This window comes from Pan paniscus, chromosome 2, assembly GCF_029289425.2.
Source record: "Pan paniscus chromosome 2, NHGRI_mPanPan1-v2.0_pri, whole genome shotgun sequence".
Classification (NCBI taxonomy): domain Eukaryota; kingdom Metazoa; phylum Chordata; class Mammalia; order Primates; family Hominidae; genus Pan; species Pan paniscus.
The window spans coordinates 112,488,519-112,507,241 of record NC_085926.1 but is presented as its reverse complement, the minus strand read 5'-3'; the positions used below and the strand labels follow the sequence as shown (position 1 = coordinate 112,507,241).

Here is an 18,723-nt window from a genome sequence, read left to right as displayed (position 1 = left end):
CCTCATCACCACTACTACCCTAATCCAAGCAACTATCATTTCTTACCCGGATTATTGCAATAGCCTCCTGTCTTCCCTGCTTCTGGCCTTACCACTTACAGTCTATTCTCAAAATGATAGCCAGAGTGATGCTTTGCAATATATGTAATGTAATTTCAGTCAGACCACATCACTTCTCTGCTCAGAACTCTCTAATGGCTCAACATCTCACTTGGAAGAAAAGCCTTTGCAGTAGTTCACAAGACCCTCCATATTCAATTTCCCCATTACCTCTCTGTCTTCATTTAGCACTCCACCCTAGCTCACTCCCCTCAACCTTCATTGACCCCTTCCTAACCTCCAACCTACCATGCATGATTTCACCTTTGCACTTGCTTTTCTGACCGCCTTAAATGTTTTCCCCAGATAAGGCTTGTTTGCTTATCATCTTCAGGTCTTTGCTCAATTTTCACTTCTAAGTAAGGCCTTTCATAACCACTGTATTTAACATTTAACTTTCCACCCCTGTTGGTTCATAGCACCTACTGCCTTCAGACAAAATATATATTTTATTTACACATTTATTTCCTCTTGCCATGGAATATAAGCCCCATGATTGTAAGGTTTTTTTGGTTTTGTTTGTTTGTTTTTTGCCTGTTCTATGCTCTAAGAAATCCTCAGTGCCTAGTACAGAGCCTGGCACATAGAGAGTGTTCAGTAAATATTTGTTGTATGAATTGAAGGAAATAATAACTGATTCTTTCCCTGGGTTTGGAGGTGTTTTATTAAATGCAAAACATAATATTGTGGCATAGGATCCATGATTCTCCATGGCAAAATTTTCTTATTCTTCAAAATTAATTTTGAAAGTAAGAGTGCTTTATGCAGGCTTATCCAGAATATTAGATAGGCCACTATTTCTGTTCAGCACCCAAAGCAGCAACATCCAAAGCATTTATTAACTTTTTTTTTCATTCAGTAAATGTTTATCAGGGAATATGGGTGTTCTAGACACAGGCGGTGACATGTGCAAAGACTCAGAAACTTAAGAAAATATAGTACAATGTACTGTCACAGTATTACAAGTGACAGATAATGATGCTCTGAGCTAATGTGGTGCAATGGGGATGAGAGAGGTAGAAATGTGAAAAACGTTATGAAGTGAAAGGGCACTAGATTCAAGAAACCTGGTTAGTGGAGACACAAAATACTGTCTACCTTTATCAGGCTGTAAAGTGGAAAGTGATTATAAAAGAGTTAGATAAGAATGAAACTTAAACATAGAGGACATGGATTGTAAATTTTCCTTTCTAGGGTATAGACTTAAAATTTCTCATTTTCAGAGTGACTATAAAAATATTCAGTGTGTCTACTGGTGACCTTGGCAAAATCATTTGAGAGGTGTTCCCAGATCAGACCCTAACTCTCATTCTTTTAACATTCTGACTGACAGTTGAAATTGTTTGAAGTCCCAAATTTTTTGTCTAGTAATCTCACCCTTCCTGAAAGTAATTTTTCTTATTTTATGCAAAAATTGCTATATTAAGACATAGAAAAATATATGTGTGTTTTTAACAGGTAAAGGTATAAAGAAAACTAGGCTTTTAAAATTTGTAAGTTTAATAAATTAATATTAGTTCAAAACCCAATTAACTGTAAATATTGCTTTCTATTCAAAAAAGGCCTCCTTTGGTTATTAGGATTGCACATCTATATGCACGGGTGATTATTTGAAGGTGAGATAAAAGCAACCATGATTCTTCCTAGGTATGGAACTTTGGCAGATGGGTGAATGGTAGTACTATTAATATTTACTCACATAGGGAACATAGGAGGAAGAGAAAGTTTGAAGGAAAAGATGTGTTCAGCTTTGACATGTTGAATTTAGGATGCTTTTGGAATATCTAATTGTAATTGTCTAGTAATTCATTTGATATAAAGGGTTAGAGGTCAAGAGAGAAGTAATGGCTCAAGATACAGATTTGAAAGGTATTTAAAAGCAGGGAGATATGAATGTCCAGTAGGCAATGGACATATTAGTCTGAAATATGTTTAATAAAGCATTACAAGATACAGACCTGAATATCAAGGAACTTACAAACACTTATGTGATATTTTCCTAGACTGATTTTCTCTTAAATCCACTCCCACTCATCCCTCAAACCAACACACATCCTATCCCCAGCTTTCCTTTAAAATGCCTACGATTTACCCTTTACATTGCAGGTATACCTTGATTTCTGTAGTAATTGTATACCTCAAAATTGCATGCCGAACAAAATTATGTACATGAGATCACGTAGTCAGTTGACTCATTAAGAAGCTATGGAATGAGTTAATTTGCATTGTTAATGATGTCCCCCTATTTATCACCCCCTTTAAGTGTTTTTGTCTGATTTTTGTGTGGGGGATACATCATATTCAACTGATATAATGTCAAATTATTGAGATATTTAAAGAGACTCCTGTTAAACAGTGAGAGAGAAGTCATCTTTATTCTTTCTATTTCCATCTTTATTCATTTTTTCTTTTTCTTTTTCATAGGGAAGGAAGCAGAGGTACTCAGAATTTAAATAATTCCCCAAAGGTCAGCCTACATTTAAAGTTAAATGTAACTTTAAATTTTATTGCTCTCTGAGATTCTTTTTTTTTCTAGCATTGAATCATTTTTAAATGTTTTCTTGCCTTTTCCCTTTTGTCACCCCTATAACCTCAGTAGGTTTACTTGTTTACCTTTTTATTCTAGAATATCTTGTGTCTGTTGTGTCTGATGATACTTGAAATTTTCCTGACAGGCAGCCATTGAGTGAACAGTTTATGTAGTTTTATAGCAGTAGTTGTAATCTCTGCTGTCCCAGTTTTCTAGAATGTATGGTTGTTTGGGACTTCTCTGTACTCTGCCCCTTTATTGGCAGTCTCACTTTCTTTCTCATGTCTTACCTTTATCTCTCCAGAAAAGCTTCTGCAAAATGTATCTTTCCCACCAATCACAATGCTGCAGTCTTAGTGTATGCAGTCTCTATGGTAACTGGGAAACATGCCACAACACCAAGATTACTGGAGCAACCGTCAGAGTGGGGAAATCAGTGCATGCCCTCCTCTGGCACGACAGAAGTTTCCCCATTGAAACTGGAATCAGATACCTGTATTTTAATATGCAGGGCAAGGAAGGTGGCAGAGGAAATGCTATAAGCCCAGTCTCTCTAAAGGCACATTACTGGGGTTTGATGGAATTCTTGAAGTTGATCTTATTTATCATGAATAAAGCTAGATTCATGTACTGATCCTGAGCAGACATGGATAAACTGGTTGAACTTGAGGAGATTTTTTTTTCCTGCAGATACATGACTAGTTTGTAAACAAGAGAATTTTACTAAATTAGTATATATGCTTAGGTAAGCTCAGGGAAATTACCAGTGTACTGTAAAAATTATTCACTTGCATTGTAGAGACAGACTTTTTCAGATGATTTCCCTAGCAATTGCATTGTTGACCCAGGGAGGACAAAAGGCAAAATTGGCTCTCTCTGAGCCTGCCTTAGAGTGGGGGCAGTTCTATTAGGTCTTGAAGGGAATGAGGATGAAGCAATGAGGCTTTTCTGGGGTGCTTCCTTTAGGACTGAACTTCATTCCAAATATGCAGAGGATCTGACTCCCAGGTACAGCCCAATAGAAACAAAGGGTGTAAATCAGAGTTTCATAACTTTGGCCCTGTTAACCTTTGGGGCCAGATAAATCTTTGTGGAACAGGGCTGTCCTATGCGCTGTAAGATGTTTAGCAGCATCCCTGGCATCTACCCTCTAAATGCCAGTAGGAACTTCTCTAACTGTGACAACAAAAAATACAGATATCCCCTGATTGGGGGCAAAAATTAGCCCCAGGTTGAGAATCACTGGCCTAAAGCAAGATGCAGCTTGGGTAAGAAAAGAGAGTTGGAGAATCCCTTAAAGGGCCCAGAATATTCACTAGTTGATCATTCAGCAGGTATTTATTGAGCCCCTGTTATCTTTCAGGCACTCTTCTACTTACCAGGGATACCACTGTGAAGAGTCATGATCTTGTGGAGCTTACCTTCTAGTACATGTATGCCACATGTTCCTAACTAGCAGGTTCCCCTTCCCTCCACACAGCATAACAGCAAATGCTTCAAGCCAACTGAGGGCCAAGAAAAGAAAAACACAAGTTCGTATTTGAAGATTCTTTTTTCAGTTTATGAACCTCAAAACGGCTTTGATTTAAAAATGAAACTTGGCAAGTGATTAGTTCATATGTTTTAGTTTATAATATGTTTTAATCATTTTGGGTGTTTTCAAAACAAATGGTGAGATTAGGGGGTTTTTTTCTCTTCTATTTTTGGCCCCTTTCCTCTGGAGAGTCTTTCTCTTGTGTTTAGTTCTTGGTGTTCTTAGTATATTTGAAGAATGCTTTTAAGTATTTGAAATGTGTGTACATGGTTGAAAGGGGATGAGGAAGAAGAAACCGAAGACTTCATGACCCTGCTCAAACCAATACCCATACCCCAGCCCTAAAGCAGTGTCCGGGCACCACATCTTCAAGGAAGGCCCCTTGCAAACCCCTCATGGGCCAGTCCTCTGACCCAGGTGATCTCCTAACCCCCTTTATGTATTCTTATGAGGATATATGATAAAGAACGGACTGTGAGATTTGTTGTTCAAATTTTTCCCCTTAGAATGTGAGCTCAGTGGGTATTAGTACCATGTTGGCTCTGTCCACAGTTCTACTATCTTCAGCATAGGGCCTGGTATACAGTAAGCACTTAAGAAATACATGTCGAATGGCTTGGTGCAGTGGCTCACACCTGTAATCCTAGCACTTTGGGAGGCCGAAGCGGGTGGATCACGAGGTCAGGAATTCAAGACCAACCTGGCCAAGATGGTGAAATCCCATCTCTACTAAAATACAAAAATTAGCCGGGCATGGTAGCGGGTGCCTGTAATCCCAGCTACTAGGGAGGCTGAGGCAGAGAATTGCTTGAACCCGGGAGGCAGAGGTTGCAGTGAGCCGAGATCGTGTCACAGCACTCCAGCCTGGGCAACAGAGAGAAATTTGGTCAAAAAAAAAAAAAAAAGAAATATGTGTTGATTGACTGACGAACTGACTAAGAAACCTAGCTTTTGGGATGTCCTTCCCAAACACTTTAAGCCTGCACACTGCCTGTGGTTTAACGTGCCTCTAGTATGAGACCTCATTGTCTTCCTTATTACTTTGTAAACTGTGAAGTAACATGTTCGCTATCTAGTTCCAAGCTTTGTTCAATGATTTAGAGGATAAATGCCTATGACTCTCAGTGTCAGAAACAGCGTAAAATTACATATCTCATTTACTTGTTTTCTTGTTTAATGTATGTTCCCTCTACTGGAATTTAAACTATACAAGGTGGAGAACTTGATCTGCCAATAATGTTATCCTCTGTGCCTAGAACGATGTCTGACACATAGTAGATACTCAACAAATATTTGCTGAAAAAATAAATGATAGGCATTTCATCTATTAATATATTGATTGATAGATTGATTACTTATTAGTGAACAAAAAATGCAGTAACGTGATGAAGTTCTTAGTCATTCATTCAATATCCTAGAGCAGTTCCTAGCATATAGTAGGCACTCAGTAAGTACCTGATGAGTGAAAGAACTGATTCCAATATACTGAAGATTTTTTTTTACTGAGTATATCAGTTTTCTGGGGCTTTGTAACGAGCTACCACAAACTGAGTGGCTTAAACAGCAGAAATTGTTGGTCTCACAGTTATAGAAGCTAGATGTTCAAGATTAAAGTATCAACAGGGTCGGCTCCTTCTAAGGCTGTGAGAATCTGTTCCGTGACTCCCACCCAGCTTCTGGTGGTTTCCTGGCAATCTTTGGTGTTCCTTGGCTTATAGAAGCATCAGCCCCAATCTCTGCCGTCATCGTCACATGATGTTCTCCCTGTGTGCATGTCTGTGTTTAAGTTTCTCCTTTTTTTAAGTACACTAGTCATATTGGATTGCAGGCCCACTCTACAGCATGACCTCATCTTAATCACATCTTCAATGACCCTATTCACACATCTATTCATATTCTAAAGAATTGGGGGCCAGAATGTCAACATACAAATTTTAAGGGAACATAATCAACCCATAATACTAAAATAATAGAGATCTTCAGGTAGTAACATTTTGATGGATGACTTCTATTTCGAAAACATCAGCTTCTCAAAATAACATCTAGATTTATGATTCTACATGGAAATTGATGTGGTAATATTAAATAGCATTTACTATGTTATACCAAGACATATATGTTTATAGAGAGGAAACATAAAGAAAGTCCAAGGGGCATGAATGTACATGGCATATATCCTTGAATGCTGAGTAGTGTGGTGTCACCAGACAATGGGTTATGTGGGGAAGACTGCTGAGAGGTGCCAAAGGGATTTGTATATGAAGCAAAGGGGCTTGGGGGTTGGGCTTCATTTTACAGGCCTCCAACATATAAGGCAAAACTTGCTGAATGGTAAATGAGTATAGCAAGGATGAATTTTATTGTATGTAAATTATACCTCAGTGAACCTGACCTTTAAAAGAAAGAAAGCAATGAGGTTGAAGAATGGATTTTGGAAGCTAACAATTCAGAAGTGTTTGGTGACTTTGGCAAAAAAAAAATTGTTTAATTAGAAACACAGCTAGAGAAACCAGATTGTAATGGTTTGAGGAATAAACGGGAGCTTAGGAAGCTTGAAGGTGGCACAAAAGAGGGAAAGATAAAGTCTGCAAAAGATGGTTTGTTGTTTGTTAGTTTATTATCATTGTTATTGTTGTTACTTTAAATGAAGACAGCTAAAGCATGTTGGCAGGCAGTAGGAAAATTGAAAATACAAAAGAAAGGAAAAGTAACTGATATAATAAGGTCCCGGATGAGGTTATCAGTGCTAGGCAGAAAGATCTCTGAAATGTTACAGGTGGATTCATTGGTGGCAAAGGTGGAGTGATAGGAAGTGCCATTTGATGGCCTCTGTTTTCTCTATGCAAAAGGAGGCAAGGTTACTAGCTGAGAGTGAAGGGTAGGGGATGGGTTATAACCAGTTAAATAGAGTAATGAATGAAACGGTGGAGTGAAAAAGGAAACTGACTAGGAGCAAATTTTAAAATTGCAAACTAATTCTGAAATTCGAACTTATTGCTGGAAACCGTAATTCTGCAGGAGCATCAAGCTGTACAGTTTTGTGCTTTTTCTCCAGCAAGGATCAGCAGCCTGGAAGCTGAGGAGAACATACATGTGGGTTCATCTGAACTCCAGAACTAGGTAAATACAGTTGAGAACTGTAGATGAGGGAATTGATGGAGCTGGTGGGTATCTCTAAAGTTAACAACCATGGGCGTCCAGACTGGTAGAGAAGAAACTGGAAAATAATAGTCTGGGAGAAAAGAGGAAAAAACAAGAAAACCAAAAAGTCAGGGTGAGAAAGTAGAGTACTTGTTTTCTGGAGCCATTATGTGTCCCCGTAAGGAGCCCGGCCTTACAAAACAAGTCTTATGTCACAGGTCTCAGAGAAAATGCAGAAAGTAGAATGAACACATTACAGGGCATAGACTGGATTCAAGAACATAGCCTGGTGGTCAGTGTTTCATTCCTAACTTGCCACTAATTTAAGGCAGCTGTCATTACCACCATTATCACAGAATGCTAATCCTTAGGAAAAGAATGTAAGAGTAGAAGAAATACCTGTGCATGTAAGAGCAGAATAAATAGGAACCTCCCATGGGGCAATGGCAATAAACTTGACAAGAGGCAAATTGTTTTATTTTTTGCCTTGGATTCCAAAAGTGTACTGAGGTTTCCCTCTAGGCATGCTCTTTTACTTTTCTTAATATTATCGATTTATTCTGTTAGAGAGTCTACAGAGGTGACACTCTTCTTTTTTGGCCCTCGCTCTCCCTTTCTTTGTTTTCTCTTTCTCCTCATTTCCTCCTATCTTAATGGATTGAATGTTGTCATATGTCTCAGCAACCCTCCCCAACCCAGTGACCAAATAAAGTATTCCCCATTACTTACTATTGGATTTTGCTTAATCCCCAAGAAGACTGGGCTAAGAAGTTAGTGCTTGTTTAGAAAACACTTTTAGGTACTTTGCAGATAACACTGTACCACTAATCCCTCATGCCCTATACATTTAGATGAACTTGGGTGTCTCTCTCTGGTATTCGTAAGAAAAGCCCTGCTCCTATGGGCCCTGTCTCCATATGTCAGCCTAGCAAAGTAACCAACCATGTTATGCACTGTGAGATACCATGCTCTAGTTATCCTTTACTTGCTTGAGTGGACTGAGATGAACATAATATACAAGGTTTAGTAGTTCCTAAACCCTATGAGAATTCCTAAGCTCCTTCTCTTGATGTTGTCAATATGTAAGTTCAAAAAATAGCTTTGGGGGAATTTCAATAAACAACTCTAAATAAGTCCTCTTTCCTTTGCAAATATAAATCCTTTGTAAAATTTTATTTTTTTCCTTTTGTTTTCTACTCCTGATTCTATTATAGCTCTAGCAATGCTAAAAACCAGCTGGTTTGGAGATTAATATGACCAGACATACCATGAATTTTTTAAATCTCAAAAGTCCCAGTTTATCCTTCTTGGTAAATCGAATATCTGTTATATGTACATACATACATAAACACATACATACATACGTACATACATATTTATGCAGTATGTTATTATGTCTTCTCTAAATTCTTTTTTTTTTTGTCTCCCTGTCTCCTAGAATTCTTCCTAAATGCTTTTTTTTGTTATAATAAAGAGGTAGGAGAAAGAAAACCTGAAGAAATGGAGGAGAAAAGAGTATGAAGTGCTAGAAGATGGAAGGAGAAGGCACACTATGGAATAAGGGAAACCAGTGAGGAGATTGAAAAAGTAGTGATTTTCTTTTCCCTAGTTCCCTTAGACTGCTTATAGGTTTGGTTTTGATATTTCTCTCACCTAATGCCCCGAAATGACCTCTCCCTAGCAATTTGTTCCATAAAAAATATTCCTCTTACTGCCAGAAAATATCTCTTACCTGTCAAGCAGGTTGAAATATCCTGCCCCAGCATCTAAACATCCTCTCCAGCCTGCCAAGCCCCTAACCACCTGACCCAGGGGACTTGGACCCATTGCCATTAGTTCTACACACCCCCTACCCCATGACAGCATGGAGAGTGTTAATGGCTGATGTAAGTGTGAAAGAACATAAGCCATAATTTGGTTTTACTTTATTAAAATTCAAAATATAAATAGGTAAACTACATGTTGAATTCATTAAATTCTTCCTCCACTGTTTAGAAATATAAAAACTGCATTTTTAGAAAAGGGATTGATTGGTGTCATGTACGTATTTGTTCACGTCTGTTGATGCAAGATAATAAGAGTATTAACATAGAGGTAGAATAATGGTATTTATAATTTCATCACCACTGTTTATATAAGATAAAAATGTCTGAAAGCAACAGAGAGAACATTTGCTGCTCTATACATACATTAAATTCTCCCATTTTTGTTTATAAAGCATATGAGGAGGAAAAACAAGTTTAACAAATTGAGGAAGAGTTAGTGTTCTTTTTACCATGTCCACTGACATTTACCTAAGGTAGCCAGGTTCAGAAAATACCAAAATATAGTGGAGAGGGTAACTCCTTATAAGAGAATATAGGGACCAGAAATATGCACTTGGTTAACTGTTCTCTGAGACTGAGATTACTTGAGCTAGATTATGGTCCTCTGTTCAATGCAGAAATTGTTCTACCCCAGAGAGTAGTGAGTACTACATCTGGGAGACCAGTAACTTGTGTGTAATTTGCCTGTAACTTGAGATATGTATCTTAGGGGCAGAGGCTCCATTCCCTCTTTCAAAAAAGAAAGGAAAAAAATGGTGCTTCAGATCAGATTGTAAGGACTCATTTCAAAAACTTAAATAATTCTGGGTAGACTTTTATATTTTCATGGCTGTTTGAGAAAGAAAAGGTAGTTGGGAGTGGAGAAGGGGTTTCTTATTTATATAAAAATTAGCTGTGTTGATAATATAGCTCACAAAGGATCAAGTCATTCATGAAAGGTTAATGGATGTTACAGGGCAAATGAATAAAAACAAATAAAGAACAAGAAGAGGAATCATCATGGCAGGTGGTTATATTTATAACTTGTCTAAAGTGGGCTAATAACCTGTCAGTGATAATAGAGACAGAAACTCTCCAAAACATACATTAGAGTGGAAGGTCCTTGAGGGCAGAAGTAGAATCCAGTTGGCAGAGTAATCAATAATAGACTCGGGAAAACTCTTTGTTGAATTAATGAATGAATGCATGGTGTTGGAAATACTTTGTATATTCTCCCCTATCTTAACCAACTCTCAAGATAAGTTCAGAAACTTTATTAGGCTGTCATGAAAGAGTTGATATTTAACAAGGACATAAAGCAACTAATTTTTATTAATTAGTTCCTTTTAGTCCCCATTCACATTCCTATTCCTGTGTACACCCATAGGTAAGCATATTTTATCGTCTGTTGGACCAATTTTGCATGAAAATGTTAGGAGATGAAGTCAGAGAAGTAGTAAGGGACATACTGTATTGGTCTAACAGACCATAGTAAAGGCTTTAGAATCCTAAGCATCAGTGAGCCTGAAAAAGTCTAATGGGCAGGAGAGTCTTTGAAATCACAACAACAACCCTATTTTTTTCAGAATTACCAGATGAGACACTTCAGCCAAAGGCTGGAGCCCTAGATATAAGAGCTTGATTTAGGCTATTTGTTAACTGTGATATTTCTGACCAGTATAAATAAAAATAAACTGTGCTTCACTGGACCTTTGTTTTTTGCCTATTGAGCTAGTTTTATCCATCAATTTACCCCAGTTGGCAGCCTTACCTAAGAGAAGCTTAGGGAGCAGTAGCAAATGTGTTTTTCAGCACACTGAAGACCTTATAGAACTTATCTATAAGGTCTCCAGTTCTAAAGTGTAGGATTTAAGACACTAAACAAAAATTTAAAATATTAGATAGATTTTTCCTTGTACTAACTGTTCACTGAACTAAGAATTATAGAATTCCTGTGTATTTAATAGTGTATGCATAAATCACTTTGCAAAGGAAAGAGAGGTTAAAAGTTCACATAAGACATATATGATCTCTAACCAAGTCCTTCCAAGGTGAACCAATTTGCTACACTTGTAAGAATGAGAGAAATCCGATAGTTTGCCTAAGATGGGATATTGAGAAGAAGTCATTTTCTTGTCCATCTATGTCTAAATCTTTAAAACTCTGAAGCCATGTTACTAGTAGAACCGAGGGAAATAGCCTAGAATTTTTCTTGTCACTTACAGAGATGACAGACTTACAATATGATGATTCTTTTGAAAGCTTCTTACAAGACCTAGAACTTGTCTGGCTCCATTTATCTGGCCAGGATGTATTTCTATGATTTATCCAATGAGATTCTTAGCAGAGCCTTACATTTACTGCATAAGATAATTATATTTCTTTTCTTTGCCATGACAAAAACCACTCTATACTATACACATAACTTTAAAGGTTGCCTCTTTTTTTTTTTTTTAGCATGTGGACAGAGTCTATAAAAGCTTTTTTCAGTTTCATCATGTTGACAAGCTGATTCCATTAAATCACCCACCATCATCATGTTCACTTTTTTTTTTCTTTTTTGAAAAGTTAGAAAACAGTGATTATCTTAGAGTTTTCAAGGCATTCCCTTTGGAAAAAATAAATCTGGAAAAACATGAGTCTATTCCTTCAAATGGAAAAAAGGCCCTTCTCTTGAAGCTATTCAGGATAGGGAAGGAGCTCTCGGTCTTTTACCCCCTGTAAGATCGGATGGTTTTTAAACATTCTGAGTATAGATCAAACTTCTCTACCTCAGTGTTTCTTATGTATTATTTGCTACTTCAAATGGACACTGCAAGAAGTTAAATGAATGACATGAAAGAGATTCGTTCAGGGATTTTTTAGTATTTTGCACCCTCGGATGCAATGCAATTAGATAATATTTTAGGATCACACTGCTGTTTTGATTAGGGCAGATATATCCCTGCTCCTCCCATCACCATGCTTTCCTCACTGAGGGGGAAGAAATCATATGATCATGCTGCTGCTGGGTCATTTAAAGCATTGAGTGGATGTGTGAAATGAGAAAAAAAAAAAAAAAGGCTCAGTGTGGGGTTAATTAGCTCTGTGGCGTTGTGGGTGGGTCACTTCCTCCAGACCAAATCATGCAGGAGGAACCATGCATGTGCAGACTGACAAAATTAAAAGAAAGCCCATGAACCTTCAGACTCTAGGACAAAAATTGATTGCCTTTGGAAACAAGAAAGGAACCCTTTCATGCAGTGAGTACTTTGGGCTTCATTGGTCAGAGACGAATGGACTTCCCTTGAAGTGTCGGCTCAGGCCACTGTCATATACTGAAAATGAATCTATGGTTTGAGAAGGGCCTGGCAAATCTGGTACTTTTAAAAATTTACCTCTGCTGACACTTTTTAAAATCATGTCTTTCTCAATTAGGATACTAGCCTTATTTTTGAGGTCTCATCTTGGAAACAACATAATTTCTTCCCCAAAGTATGGGTGAATCCTTTATATTTTCGTAATTGTGTTTCACGGTATTTCACAGACTGCTGCGGGTTCCCTGCCTGCTGAGATTCGTTCAGCTGTGGTTTGGCCTGAAGGGTTCCCACTAGGTTGTTTACAATCTAATCCTTGAAGTGGGAGGTTAAGGAGCAGATAGAAAACATCCTCGATCCCTGGATCATTAATAGGTGAATACAAGAATTCAGATATTTACAAGGAAATCTCACAGGCCAGGATTTCTAGGGCAGAAAGATATTGTGAGAGGCTCCTGGAGCATATGCTGACAAGGAGCCAGGAACCAATGGAGATTATCCATGAGGAAAACACTGACAAATATGTTAATAAAATTTCAGTGCAAACCATTTGGGGTTTCTTATGTTTCTGCCTAAATTACTCTGACTTTAGTAGTAACAGCACTTCATGGAGTATACAGAGAGTCACCAAACGTTTATGACTTTTGAGAAGAAGAATATGTGTGTGTGCATGTATGATGTGTGCATTTACAGGTATATATCTTTATTTGAAGTAAAACTATAAGCACAATTGGCTTCTTGAGGTGGGGAAGCAAATGACCCCTTTTAGCAGTATACTTGGAAAACTCTAAGCATCTAGGATGGAATTTGCCACCACCACCACCACACACACACACACACACACACTCCCCAAATACTTTGCTTATTACCTGTGAAAAAAACTGAATTTAGATCTTGTATCAACAGTTAAGAAAATGCAAATTCCCCTAAGTAGAGGCATTAAAACAATTAAATGAATATATTTTTAGCAAACTGAGAGCAAGTTGTGGTTGGGGAGATGGAGAGCTCACTAAGAGTATCCCCAAAGAAGCAGTCTCAGCCGCATTTGTTTCTGTTTCTTTAACTGCCTGGTGATAGGAATGTGGATGTGGAAATAAGTAGGACTAGAAGGTGGGGGAAGCAGAAAGTAAGTTTTGCTAATTCTAACAACCTATGTTATCAGCTTATTGTGCCACAGCTTTTCAAAATTCAAGTTGCTGGTTAACTTGACACCTTTGCTGTTCCATTCATTATGAAGCAGCATAAGCAATGGCTACATGCACCAACCATTGTCCTAGTTAGGTTGTCAAAGTTAGCTTAATGCTGACTTTATTTTCTGTAGTGATACTAAACAAAACGTTTCTTTTGAAAGGTCTTAGACCTCTATCCTCCCAACTCCTGATCGCAGTAATAACCAACCTCAAGAAGTCATTAGTGAAGACTAGAACAATATCCTATAACAAGTCAGCTATGAAGAAATTGGCATAGTTTGACTCTTTGATTCATGTTCTTATGGAAATAATGGGTTGCAAAATAAAACTACATTTCTTTCTCTCTCTTGAATTCATTTTTTTACTGGATCTTCTCTACAAGTTACATTGGAATGAAGATTTTGTTTTTGTTTTTGTTAACAAGATTCGAATAACACTCAAAGGCTTTAAAAGCCAAAGTCCATCTTCAGATATAGCTTTCTTCTTTAATCTACTGCCAGTTTCTTATGTATGTGTATTTTTACCTTCCTGATGCCTTCGCCTGTTGATTGGTACATGTTAGTGCTTGCTTATAAGAGTTGGGCAATAGTTCAGTGATCCAGTCCAAATCTGGGCCATAGATAGAATGGACTCATCTTCTATTTAAGAAAAGTGGCAAACTGCTTTAAATGAATTTGGTTCAGACAAGGTCATTGGAGCTGTTCATCTAACCCTGTGCTGTATGTAATGGACACTTCTGCTGAGCTCCAAAGCTAAAAGGTAAATAGACAAAGAAAGCCAGTAACTTGCCACCCCTGTTAGACCTTATCTGTGAGTCTGTTATTAGATTTACATTCTTAATCATATGGGGCACATTTTGGTCATTTAAAGGAATTGTTTATTGGTTCTCCTGTTGTCTTTGAAGATAGTCCAGGAAATAATAATAGTGAGTTCGTATATTACTTTCTGGACCTTCAAAAAACTTTTTCTTTAATTGGAAATTGAGTTTATATACATATTCAATATGAGGTTTATGAAATATTCAGCAAATTTCTTAGACATGAAAGAATTAATTGTTAGACTGTTTTACTCTAGATAATCACTATGTTAAAGCCTTAGTAGATTCAAGTACATTTTTCCCAATTTTATTTGTGTTATATGCACTTGGCAAATTGAATGAAAAACGTAGGCACCATATATTACTATTTTGAATGTAATAACTTACCAACTATCTGTATTGCTTATTTCTTTTTAAACTGTAGAATGTATTTTACTCAACTGTATTGTGATTCTGTATAATTTTTAGGGTGAACATTTTATAGAATTTTATAGAATCATACAGAGTTAAACAAGACTAGAAAAGTTATTGAATTCATTCTCCTGACTGGAGGCAGAGCTGCATTTATTTTATCCAAAATAGATGAAGATTTTTCCTATTTTAAGAGAGTCAGGAAGAAAGAAATTTCAGAACTGCTCTTAGCAATCTATTTGATTATTTACCACTTGCATATTTAGAATGTTCATCTTTAAGTCTTAAATTCTGCACTGGACGGTTTAATGTCATTTTGCCCTAGGACAAAAATGCTGATCATTATCCTCTTTGTAACAACTTTTCTTATAGTCAAAAAACCATAAAGACACACCTCAGCTCTTTCTTCCCTAAGCTAAATTATCTCAGTTTTTTAAACATTTGCTTTTGTTTCTATAGCTCTTTCTATACCTGAGTGGCAAAGGGGACTATTTTTAAAAGCTCTGTCATATATGATGCCTCTTAGAGAGGCACTGCATATTTTAATTTCACTGTGCTGATGTGGAAATAGCCACAACTTTTTCATTATATGCTGATGGACAGGGCATTTGTGTTCATTTAACCTTGAGGTTTAAACTTGTTCCCGAAAAAGTAACTGACTCATAGCATTGGCTAGACCCAAGAATAAAGAGCATCAGTTTTCCTAATCTTCAAGTTCATCTTGCCCCCACTCCTAAAATGCACTAAAATTAACTTTTCCTTGACCTCTCTCTGGTGCTATTTATTTACTGATTTAACAACTTTCTTCTGTCATCTCTGTCTCCTAAAATAGATGGACAGCATTTATTCAACAAACATTGGAGTGTCGTGCTGTGTTTCACACACTATGCTAGGCTTGGGAGATTCAAGTGTGAACTGTTATCTGACTCAGAGACATAGATGTCCCAGGCCATGTTCAGGGAAGAGCAAATAGGCTGTCACCGTATATAAAGAAGCAGCAGTGGGAAAATTTTTCTTAAAAGTAGAGAGGTGGGCCGGGGCCAGATTGTGAAAGGTCTTGGAGGCTCTTAAGCAAATAGTTGGTAGTGACAAGTCTAAATGATTAGACCACATGACAGCAGTGCCAAACCTTTTCAGCATCCCTTAAAATCAGTTTACTATAAGTCAAAGGTCCTGGTACATCAATCCCTTTGGAATTTATAGAGCTACAATTTCAGTAGTTTAAGATATAGAAGAGAAAGTTCTTTGGAATCAGATTGTAAAGGATTCCTGAATGTCATCATGCTAAGGAATTGCGTCTAGTTTAGCAGCAATAAAAAACCATCCTAAATGTATTAAACAAATTCGGTCCTTGCCACCCCTCCCAGCACTACTGCTTTCATTTCATTCTAGTCTGTCAGACCCTATCCCCGTAAGAATCAAGAAGGAACAGGGAGATTCATATGGGGTGGGATGGAGTGTTACATTGTATCTTGGCAATGTCTCAGGCGCAGAAGCAGTCCCAGACCTAATTGCTGAACTTTAAAATCTTCTCTCTTTATTGATTATAACCTTATTTCATCATCAAAATTTTGAAGGCAGGCCATTTTTTAGGATTGTTATCATAGCATCTTAAGAAAAAAAGATCTCAGTATCATTCTCTTATTGTTCTTCTTGAGATGGATCCAAAATAATATACGTTTTGGAAAGCAGACCCCAAGATATGTATGACCATTTATGGCATTTATATTCTTCTTCTTCCTGACCAAAAGGAATGAAAATACATCAAGAATCTGTCCTGCAGGAAACCCCAAAGTACCTAGAGAGCGATGGCACAGGTTCTGTATGCACATATAAATACCCTTGCATCTGGCTTTCTCCTGTAAACCTTTTGCCAAATAGAAAATAGAGAATTAAAAACTCCCAAATTCAGGATGCATGAAATGTCATTAAATCTAGTACAAATTTTTTTGAATCTGTCAGATAAAGGAAATCATGTATCCAGAGTAAAGATGGAATATCAGTTGACAGGCACTTAATTTTGAGAGACATATAAATCTAAAAATCTAATAGTGCCTCATCCTTTGAAAACACTGGAAACCAGAAAGGTATTAGGAAAATCAATAAGGTAAAAATCATCATCCTACTATTTGGAATGACTCCCACATAAGAATTAATTAACGCAATACTTCTAGAACGTTAAAGGGATGTTAAAACATTATCTCTATCGATAGAAAACAAACATATAAACCCATCTAACTTTTAGACAGAGTAGTTAAAGAAAAAAGATTGGAAATATTAATTAAGATTGGAAATAAGAGGTCATTTCTGTCCTGTTGTCACACCATTTACCCTCTTCGGCTAGAAGGATAAGTGTCGAACTTCAGTTCATCCAAATTCCTCAGCTCTGTCATCAGTGCAGTGACACATTCTAATTTTCTGACTCATTTGTGATGAATAATCTCTCCCTTTTCTATTCACAATGCTGAAAGTAACCAATTTTTGTGTGAGTTATGATTACTTATTTTCCCTTTTTTTAAATTGCACTATTATTGTTTTCTCTTAGCAGAATTTGTCTCACTCTTTATCACCCAGTGTGAATCTCATGTTCAGAAAAGCCCATGGACAATAATAGTGCCTAGGCTTGGAGTTAGTCAAGAGGAATGAGAGTCTGACGACCCAGATTCTGTTTTTAACCCAGCCAGATACCTCAGCTGGCAAGTGGTTCAGCTTCCTCACCATAAAATGGGTATAATAATAGCTTTCCCTTACCACTGTGAAATATTTAGAATGCAAATCAAGCCAAACCTGTCTGCTTCCAAAGAGAAGCTTAAACTAGCCTGCCTAATCCTGAATGAGCCCAGATTCAAGGGGAAACATAAAGTGGGAAACTCCTAAAGGTAGTGTAATTTAGTGGTTAAAAATATGTAGATTTTGGAATGGCACACACTTATTCAGATGCCAGCAACGGTATGATCTGAGCTGTTTCCTAATTTCTCAAATTTCTCTTTTTTCTCTAGTAAATTGGAAGTTACAGTATTTTCTCTTGTAGTGGGGATTAAATGATACACTGCTAACCATGCTTCTCAAACTCTTCCACTTGGGTGATCCTCAAGTTAGAGTGAGTGATCCAATACTAAGGGTGCCTGCCAGGACATTGCTTGAAGTAGTCTGCCACAAACAAGACTTTTCAGTGAAGTCTCAGGTTTCACCCAAAAAATATATATACAGATTTTCCTTTCAGCTCCTCAATATATTCTTGTTTGTTTCACTCAACCGGAAGTTCCATGAGGACAAGAACAGTATCTGTTTTCTTTTTGGTATAACATCGAAGAAGTAGTTATTGGATAAATGAACACGTGTGCAAATAAGACTTTAAATTACTTGCCCACAAGGAATACTGACCCTCCAGGAAGACAGCCATGTATTTATTATTTATTTTGTGGCTTTTTCTACTCCCGTTACACTGCTCACATTCCTGGGTATACTCATATCCAAATTTGGGGAGGATTTATTTCTCAAGGTACCTGAAGGACTCAGTAGATAGTGATTCTTATTATCATTATCATCTCTCTGCTCGGTACTCCTCTACTCCATTGTTGCTAAGGCTTTGTAGATTTTTTTAAAAAAGAAATTATAAAGGACTAGAAAGGTAGGAGTCTGGCAGGCCTTCAGAGAAGCCTGTGTGGCTCTAACCACATACCCTTACCCACTTAGAACTCTTTTTTATACATTTTCTTTGCTGCTGGCTTTAGTTTATAGCATTTCATGAAAACTCTGTAGAGGTGAGTAGCTATGGGATTGAAAGAGGGTTCTTCTCCCCTGTCTGCCTAGGCCAGGGGTTCCTAACCTGGGATTCATGAATGGCCTTCATGGAGTCTAGGAGTTCCTTGAAACTTGGTGTTTTTGAGGAGTTTTCTG

General features: G+C 37.3%; 1 protein-coding gene across 48 annotated transcripts in view; it reads left to right on the top strand.

Moving 5' to 3' along the window:
• The window catches only part of ZBTB20 (zinc finger and BTB domain containing 20), an 830,234-nt gene that overhangs the window by 622,150 nt on the left and 189,361 nt on the right, over window positions 1-18,723 (top strand). For 6 of the 48 annotated variants that reach the window (XM_063602541.1, XM_063602537.1, XM_063602522.1 and 3 more), the window contains one exon: window positions 2,524-2,566. The exons of the other annotated variants lie outside the window; for them this stretch is intronic. The gene's annotated coding sequence lies outside the window, so the exon portion shown is untranslated. The remainder of the gene's footprint in view (window positions 1-2,523; window positions 2,567-18,723) is intronic. 48 annotated transcript variants of the gene reach the window in all.